Source organism: Cibotium barometz, chromosome 53, assembly GCF_041138505.1.
Source record: "Cibotium barometz isolate CiBa-2024 chromosome 53, ASM4113850v1, whole genome shotgun sequence".
NCBI classification, from domain to species: Eukaryota; Viridiplantae; Streptophyta; class Polypodiopsida; order Cyatheales; family Cibotiaceae; genus Cibotium; species Cibotium barometz.
The window spans coordinates 3,790,319-3,800,015 of record NC_141098.1 but is presented as its reverse complement, the minus strand read 5'-3'; the positions used below and the strand labels follow the sequence as shown (position 1 = coordinate 3,800,015).

The 9,697-nt window shown below is 41.0% G+C and overlaps 1 pseudogene; it reads right to left on the bottom strand.

The window, feature by feature from the left end:
- Window positions 1-234: 234 nt before the first annotated feature.
- Window positions 235-3,291, bottom strand: LOC147608195 (uncharacterized; annotated as a pseudogene).
- Window positions 3,292-9,697: the final 6,406 nt, after the last annotated feature.

Genomic DNA, 9,697 nt, shown 5'->3' with positions numbered 1-9,697 from the left:
GTATTTGCAATTTCCTTCTGATCGCAAAGTGACATGCTTCGTACACCCCAGGCACTGTAGGGTGCTGGAGGAATTGATCGGATTCCTATGTTTCCTTCATTGTCTATACACTATTCTCCCTTCATTAGGGGAAGAGGTGTTCTACTACGAGGAGACTCTTGTTGAGGATGTGCCTGCAGATGAGACCAGCCGGCCTAATGACGAAGACATAGAAGTTGTTAATGAGGTCCAACTTTAACGGGAGGTAGAAGAAGCCAAGACCGTAGAGACTGGTTCTTCTCAGGAGTCAAGGTTTGAAGATGCCAGATGATCTACAGGAGTTTAATGTTGAAGATAGCCAACTGATCCTACTTGTACTCCCGGAGTTTGAAATTGGTAGGAAGGTGCATCTCCTTTTGAGTGACATACAGAATACATTTAGGATACGTGAAGACTACGCTCTATTTGCCATAGCCAGTTTTTATGATGGAGAGGAGGGATTTGTTTCAGAGGACTCTACTGTGACAAAGAGGCCCTTGAGTTAAATTTTGATGGCAAAGACTGTCTAAGGAAGTGTTTCAATAAGGCAAGGCAGTATAGGGATGATGGATTAGTCCTGGACGATCAGTTTTTCAAAAAGTTTCAGGAGGATCACAGTTTTGATAAGCTCAAGGACTCTACACGAGGCTGGGTGGACAAGAAGATGCCGGCAAAAGAGAGCTCAATTGATCTCTGGATCAACAACGCGTTTGTAGCAGATGAAGGCACTCAGGTACTGGAATCTCTCTCTCTCTCATATTTATATGGTATTCAAATTTCTTGCACACCTTTATGGAGGAGCCAAATCAGTTTTTACAGAGGCATAATCAGAGCTACCATGGTGGAGATGCTGCATTATCTTACTACCTGAAGAGATTATCAACTCTGCAAAGATTTTGATCTACCATAATTCTATGAGCCAACAGGATGTCTTGGCAAATTTTCTATTCAAGACACTCTCTTGCTTTCTTGGCGGTACAATAATACCCAAAACATTCGATACATTAGGGAAAATTTAGACTCACTTTTGGGCCTATTAAGCCCTTTGAGATTCTAGGGAATATTCCATAAGGACCAATGAGGGTGAGGCTGCGGTTACGGAACTTTTGAGGTTACTTTTTGGTGGGGAGGCCATAACTTGAGCATAAAAACTCAAAATTTGTTGGAGGTTGGTGCGTTAGAATCCTCTCATCAAGATCTTTCCAATGATATGTTACATGATATAGTTTTGAGGTACTATGGATAGAGTTATCCACGATCCCCCTTTTCGTAATAGAATAATGACTTGGCATTTCTTAGAGGGCCCAAAAATGAGTCCACATTTTTCCTAATGAGATAATTCTTGTAGAGAAAGTAAGTGCAGTAGATATTTTTGGATACTACCCTGGCTTAAGAGCTTCTAGGAGAGCTTACTTTCTTACATACACTGCTAATGCTTTATCCTTAGGTATAGAGAATCCTGAGGAGTTAGATGAGTATGGAAAACATTTTCTACTTAGATTCAAGCAACCCCAGCACACCATGTTAGCAATAAATTACTCAGGGACAGAGAATCTTGAGATTTTATTATATATTTCTTGTATCATTACATTCTATTAATCAAGCAGTGATTTACATAAATCTTTTTTTCTCTCCATTTGTTTTGTGCTTGGATAGCACTTGAGTTTTTAAAAGCTTCAGATCTTTTCTGTTTTCTCTTTTCTATATCTCTAAGTGTCTAAGCATCTTAGATGACTTTAAGGTTTCTTTCCTGTGTAGTTGTTGGAGTATTCTGTGATAGAACCATTGGAATACTTCATGCATGCTATTTGCTTTTCTCCTTCCTCCACCATGTTGTGTATGCATGAAATATGCATTTCGTGCCATATAGTGTGACTTTTTCATCCCTTGAGTGTTCCAAGTACTAGGGTTTCCATATTTTTGGATAAAAAATGGCATATGATTGTAGAGAATATGCTGCATATATCAAGAAAGAGAGAATCAGATGTGCATCAATCAGTTGTGCATGTCAACTAAAAGAGAATCAGATGTGCATCAATCAGTTGTGCATGTCAACTAAAAGAACATAATCATGAACGTTACCATGTAGTGTGTTATGTTGGAATCTGTCCAAGCTATCTTCATGACTCTTTTGAAAGTTTGCAGGTTGTCTTGAAAGCTCTTTTATCTTGTTGTGTCCAGTTAACTTTGTCACACATTCTAAAAAGAACATCAATTGATTGCCAAACCTCTGCCTTTGCATGCCTTGATTCACTCTCTTGATCTTTCATTGCATTATGGAGACTTTTCCATTGTTCGTACTTGATTCTTCTAATGTAGTTTGATTTATATACTTTTCCTGTCTTGGTGCTTTTGTGTTTCTGGCTATGGAGGGGTTTTGATAGAAATCTTCTTGCTTTAACACCTCCAATTAATGGTTTCATTGGTACATCCTTCTCATTGGTTGACTTCTTAGTGTCTTTCGGAATACGAACGTTCCCTCCATGTAGTCCAATCTCAAACAACACCTTTTCCAATGAGCAAAGGGCTTCTTTTCTCTCTGGCAACTTCTTTATCTTCCAAGCAAATCCAATGTAGAGAAACACCAATTTCTCAATGATATGGCACAACCCATGAAGGGTACAAATATGTACATTGATGAGAGGAATCTCAAATACAGGGCAAAAGTTCTCATCAATCAAATTTCGGTTTGGTAGTCTTCTCCACCACTTAGAGTCTAGCTCTTTTGCGAAATCCATGCAATAAAGACAGGGTGACCTTGCGTTAGCTCCCTTGCTGCAATTGAATAAGCACTTGAGTGTCTTGAGGTCACTCTGCAAGATGCCACTGAACTTGGAAGTCTCCCTTGTTGTCGATGCTAATGATTATGTTTCCCTTCATCTGTTCGCTAAATCAATTTAGGAATGGGTGTATGGTGAAACACCCAAAACAATGTTTCATGATCTTCTTTCTTGACCTATACAGATAAATAGATAATGTCAACTTTCTTCCTAAACAAGAGAAAAACAAGTTTGTAGATAAATGCAATATGATTTACCTCAAATGATCCTAGCCACCATATATTTGTTTCAGATTGCACGCTGAAATATCGGATTATCATCCTTCATGCATTTATTGAGTGCTCCATTCATTAGTGTTATTGTCACTCTTTCTACCTTTTTTCATTTTGATAATCTCACATTCATCAAGCTTGATGACAAATTGAAGCACACCTTTTGTCTCCTCGTAAGTGATGTCATAGAACTCTACCATTCTCTTTTGCAAAAGCTCCATATCTAGGTGAACCATCTTCTTGACCCAGTGCACATTTTCAAGAATATAGCCGAGGTGCTTTGGAAAACCATCATAGGAGCAAAGGAGAGAAAAGGGCACAACGAGATGATTTACAAGAGTTTCAATGCATGCACCACTTATGGGCCCAAAATAGAGCAGATGGAAAGGTGAAGCCACCAAAAGCACCTTGGGTCATGAGACAAAGGATGAGCAATGGCGTGTAAAATTAGTGAGTTTTGTACCCCTATAGGATGCATGCATTGCTTGAAGGGAGCATTTACAAAGGACGATGAGCTTAGTGGCTTGAAGAGTCATGATTGGCACAAATTCTTGCAATTCATGCTTCCTATAGCCATCAAGGATTACCTCAACGATGACATTAGAGCAACAATTTACAAAATTGGTGCAGTGGTACATTGGATATCAAGGAAAGAGATTAGTAGAGACACATTGGAAGTAGCACGGTTAAACTCCATTCGAGGCTGTTACAATGGCTGAGAAATACTTTCCAACAAGTATTTTAACCATTCAATTGCACTTGCTAGTTCATGTGGTTGATGAAGTTGCTGTGGTGGCTGGGGTTGTCCATAGCCGTCCATAGCCGATGGATGTTTTTCTTAGAGAGATTTACGAAGACACTTAAAGGATTTGTTCATCAAAGAGCTCGTCCTCAAGGTAGTATGGCAGCGGGATGGCTTGTTCAAGAATCACTTGTATATATAACTGAATTTCTCAGTACTTCTGATCCCGATATGCCAAGATTATGGACACAAGCAGAAGATGATCGACTAGTTGGGGAAAGCCACAAGGGAAAGGCCTTGTGAGAACAATGGATGTAGCATTGCATCTTAAACTCACATGCTATGGAGAGATGGATCGAGAGATATAACTTGGTGAAGGCTGAAAGGGACCAAGCTCGTTTGAGTTTTAGAGGGAGTCGAACAACCCGCACACTACCGTACCCAACAGAACTTGCACTTCTTCCAGACTTTCCTTCTAATAAATGGCTTGAGCAAACCATACTACAAGCTAAACGCAATGGTGAATCAATAAATGATGAGGAGGAGGAGCTTGCATATGGTTGTGATTTCCATGTATGTGAGTTAGATATATCTACGCATTGTCTTTTATGTTGTGCTTTCGTGAATTTATTGTGCTTGCAGTATTGTAAGTTTGGGGCAATTTGGTCACGCGGACGTCACTTTTGAGTAGAAGGAATAGATAAAAAGAGAACAACATTTGATTGTGGTGTGAAGGCGTTCAAGTGCAAGTGATGGCAATACTGAAGTAGGCATGCTAGATTATTGTGGAACAATCCAAGATATTATCAAGGTTGGATTCAGAAAGTTTGATATGTTCATTTTTGATGTGAAACGGTTCAAGTTGGTAACTCAAGGGGTGCAAGTAATTGTACGCAAAGACAAGTGTGGATTTCTTCAAGTAGACCGCACAAAGATATGGACTGACCAAAGGGACACATTTGTGCTACCAGAGAACTATGAGCAAGTCATCTTTAGACCCAACAGATCATAAATGGTTGTTTGTGATCCAAATAAATCCATGTGGAAAACAAATATTTGAAGAGGTGCAAATAGCAGTTGACTGTTGGAGGAACTCCCCCCAGATCATGTGATGGTTGAGCATACACCACTAGCACCTATTGAATAACAAGAAGAACAAGAAAAAGACATACTAGTTGTGGAAGTAGGTGAGGCTCACACGAGATTAGAATCGGATGAAGGTGTACTCATTGAGCAAATACATCTTGAACGAGAAACATACACTAGAGATAATCCACAAGAAGAAGAGATTCAAGCTGAGAATGATCATGATGCATCGACAGCTCTCATGCTAGAGCTAGAAGAGGATGACGACATGGATGAATTACCTTCTACTACTACAAGTCAACTGATTCCACCAAAGTCAATTGACAACAATGATGGAGTATTTCTAGAAATAGATTTATTTGGAGCCATGGATCTCGCTGTGGATGAGCAAGTTGATGATGAACTTTAATTTCATTATTGTAAAATAGAGCACTTTCTTAATTGCACCTTAGTGATGAGGAGGAGGAGCTAGCATTTTTTCTCCTTCAAAGAGCATGATGGAAGTTATACCCTCCTCTCTCCCTCGGCTCCCCCCCCCCCTCTCTCTCTCTCTCTCTCTCTCTCTCTCCCTCGGCTCCCCCCCTCTCTCTCCCTCGGCTTCAAAGAGCGTGATGGAAGTTATACCCTCCTCTCTCCCTCGGCTCCCCCCCTCTCTCTCTTTATCTCTCTTTCTCTCTGATCATCTCTCTCTCTCTCTCTCTCTCTCTCTCTCTCTCTCTCTCCTAACCACCATGAGCACCATGAGCACCATGATTATTAATTGAATGACACTGTCCAAACAACATGAAGAAGAGATCCACAACCTCTTGCTCTCTCTCTCATAGACACATATTCTTGCAACAAAGAGGTAGAAGGAGAAGGCTAAAACACACCTCAGGATGGGAACTAGCAAATATTACATATAAATTCAATTTAAAAAAAATAAAATTTTTGATTGTTATTTCGACGCATATTCCAACTACATTTTCCACGAGTATTTCGGCGCCTTTTTCCACGCATATTTTGACATCTATTTCGACTCACATATCAATCACGTGACCAGGCGTGGAAGCTAAGCATCGAAAAACAATGATTCTCTTGTAGTGCATCCACATCTATTCCCCACACGAAGAGATATGGTTTGGTGCACAACTTGTCACTCACGAAAATCATATAAGTACAAAGTGTCTAATGTTAAGGCCTAGATAACAATAAATTTGTCCTCATTGGCATCGTAATGGGAACTATGGTATAACCCATTGTTAGTACTAGGGAAACCTAGGACCTCCACTGCATACCAACACAAGCCAACTGACATCTTCAACATCATCACTGGCATCCCAAAGACAAGCAACCGGCCTCTCCAAAACCTCGGCCATCATACCAACATAACCATTTGGCAACACCACTAGAGCCACACCAGCCCCCGGCTTCTCCAACAACACCATGGCACTTCAAGCCAAGCAACTGCCATCCCAACCATGATGTTAACACACCAACCTCGAATCCATCACAACCATAAGAAACCACCCAGTACACCAAACCTAAAATTGGCAATATGGCACAACCGCCGGCAAGAAGCCACCAGCGTGAAGAAAACCACATCCACCGAAAAGTAGTGATCAATGCAACGCCAATGTTCATGTTCTTCTTGACAAATTGGTAAGTGCAAGTAAACACTTCTTATTTTGGCTCCCAAGTGAGTGGACTGAGCACTTCCCATAGAAGTTAGAGAATGAGAGGTTGATTCTCCAACCAAGAGAGAGAGAGAGAGATTTTTCTCCGGCTTTATTTCTATTTGCCTATGCCTTTTGTGCATGGAATAAATACTAGAGCCTGAAAGGATAGTGCCCATGGTCTATAGCCATCTATGTGTGAGGCTATTCAAGTCTCATGCTTGATATAAGCTTGACTTTGTGTGTGCATGAGAGAGAGAAAAAAAGAGCTTGAGGGGGCTCAAAAGACCATATTAAGGAGTTCGGGGAAATCCTATTACTTCAAGAATTTTCTTTTCAATCTACTCTTTGCTATATCTTGAGCATAGAAATTCCAAATTTGTCAAAGAATGTGGATTTAGAACCTACTCTTCAAGAGCTTTCCAATGATATGTCACATGAGGGGGTTTTGACAAAATCTTAAAAGGATTCACTGTGTCCTCCATGTTTTGATCTTACAAAATGGGAATTAGGATTTTCCCAAACTCCCTAACATGGTCTTTCAGAGTGTATGTGTGTGTGTATGAGAGAGATATTGAGAGAAAGGGCCAAAAGTGTGTGTGAGTGTGAGATAGAAAACTAGACAGCTTGTCCAATAAGGGAGAAAAAGCTTAAGAAGAAGAGTGGAGATCAAGCTTGAGAGCATGAGAGATATATTCTCAACATCGAGAGAGGGAGAGAGTATTTCCAACTTCAGCCACCATGAATTCTTTGAAACCCCTGGCCATACCACTTCACCAACATAAACCATGGCCTCACCACTCTCCATCCATACACCAACACCAGCCAACTGATCTCTCTTCAACATCATCACCACTAGCATACTAACACCACCATTCGGCATCCCAAAGACAAGCAATCGGCCTATCTAAAACTTTGCCAACATACTAACACCACCATTTGGCAACACTGCCATAGCGACACCAAGCCAGCCCTAGGCTTCTCTAACAATTCCGTTGCACTTGAAGCCAAACAACCACTATCCCAACCATGATGCTGACACACAACCCACAAGCCAGCATGACCACAAGCAACCACCGGTACACCAAACTTGATGTCGGCAATATGGCACAACTGCTAGCAAGAAGCCACGGGCGAAACAGTTGGGTTAGAGCACTCCCCCATGGAGGTTAGAGCCAGTACAATTGGGTTTTCTTATATGTACATCACCTCGATAGTCTAGTTGTTAAACAACCTATAAGTATAACAGAAATTCCACTCATACCAAACCCAAATCCGCTTCACCAAACCCTTACAACTTTCTAGTGTGCATTTAACCTCCTTCACTCACATTCTTTTCTCATCGGTCCATGGTACGATCCATCACACCTAGACCTTCCTCAAATTAGCAAGAACCTTATGTGGCCTCATCTTCGACCACACCACCCATTGATCCACACCGTCTCTAAGTGCTCGACAAAGCCAAATCCCTTGAGCCACAGAGGAGGCTATCTAGCTCCATTGCAACTATGGACACATCCATGTGCAAAGTCCATTGTCATCCCTCAAATAATTTAATAGTCTTGAATCCCCCAAAAAAGGGATTCTAAGTAAGTGTGAAATAAAGTAGCAAAGAGAGTTGAAGAAAGCAGGTGAGTGGAGAAGTAGCTCACACATACGGTGAAACCCTTTCGCCCATTGCCCATACACATCACTTGCCTCTTTCACTATAGGCATCATAAATTTTCACTTCTCGCATCTCATGGCCCACACAAATACATGCACCTGTAGCTAACCTTGTCAACACCAACCCTGCACGTACATCTCTTGATGGGGGGGACCATGGCGCTTGGGCATGGTACGATCCATCGCATGGAGAACCCTCGACCTTGCTGTAAAGAGATTCAATGTATAGTGTGAGACTAGGACATACTCTCATGTCATGCCATAAGATATGGATCATTATCTATCCATGCAAATCATTCCATGGTGGCTTAGGCACTCATTCTGCCAATCACATGGTGAAACTGCTTCTACTAACTCCCTCGTGTTGGGGGGTCCATGCCACTTCCACAACCAGTAGAGGCCTCGCATGAAGGACCTCTACATTGCCTATCACTTTTTATGCCACCTTTGTCATCATATGGCTACCCAAAGCTTTCCACCACTTTGTTCTGCATTTGGCTGTGGACCGCAGGTCCCAAACAGCCACTTACCACCAACTTCATGGCGTATCATGGACCATCCACACCTTTCCACCCTGGCAGCAACTTCACCTGTCCACTGAATTGGGTAATGTGTGGACACGGCAAGGGGGTATGATACCACTCCATAGATTAACATGGTTTCACTCGCCCGACCTATTATAAGACACTACCATCTTATCCACGCGAATGGACACTTATCTTTTGTAAGATGGTGCTCGAACATATAAATCCGCCTTACCAGGCACTTAATGTCAAATAGGAAAATAGTGTACATACTTAAGACTAATAATAGAGGCCAAACCATTTTTAAGTTTGGTTAGCCTAGTATGAAAAATAGTCATTTGTATGTAAGTCATTTTTTAAATAAGCAATACACAATCATTCCCTTGCAATAGTTTTCTTGCCCCTTCTTCCCTCTTCTTGCTTGCATGCTATTGGATTCTTTTGTGAGAGAAACCATCGTGAAGGATCATCTTCTTGTGCCTCCATCTAGTCATAGAGAGCTCTCCCATCATCCCTTTCACAAAGAAGCATTCCGGTGTGATAATGGAGTGAGAACGTGACGAACAAGTTACCACACCCACATTGGAAAGTTGCTTATGCGACTCTAAGGCAAGACCGAACGACACATACTTCAGCAAGGCTAAGATAATCTCTTGACTTGAACATATATATACACACTTATGTATCAATGTGTTTACAATCAAATATCATGTTGCAAAACACAAATTTCGTAAAACTCAAGTGTATCTCTATTCAAACTTCACTGTTTGTGCATTCTTGGTTGCACATACATATTAACTAATTGATTAATGCTTTCTTCCTATGCATAAGCTCCAAATATTAAAAGACCAATATACAATACTATATTGTTATTCCTCGAATTTGAATCATATCTTCACTTGATAAGCCGGTTATATTTTCAAAATTTTGAATGTGCGTCCACTAGCATAATAAA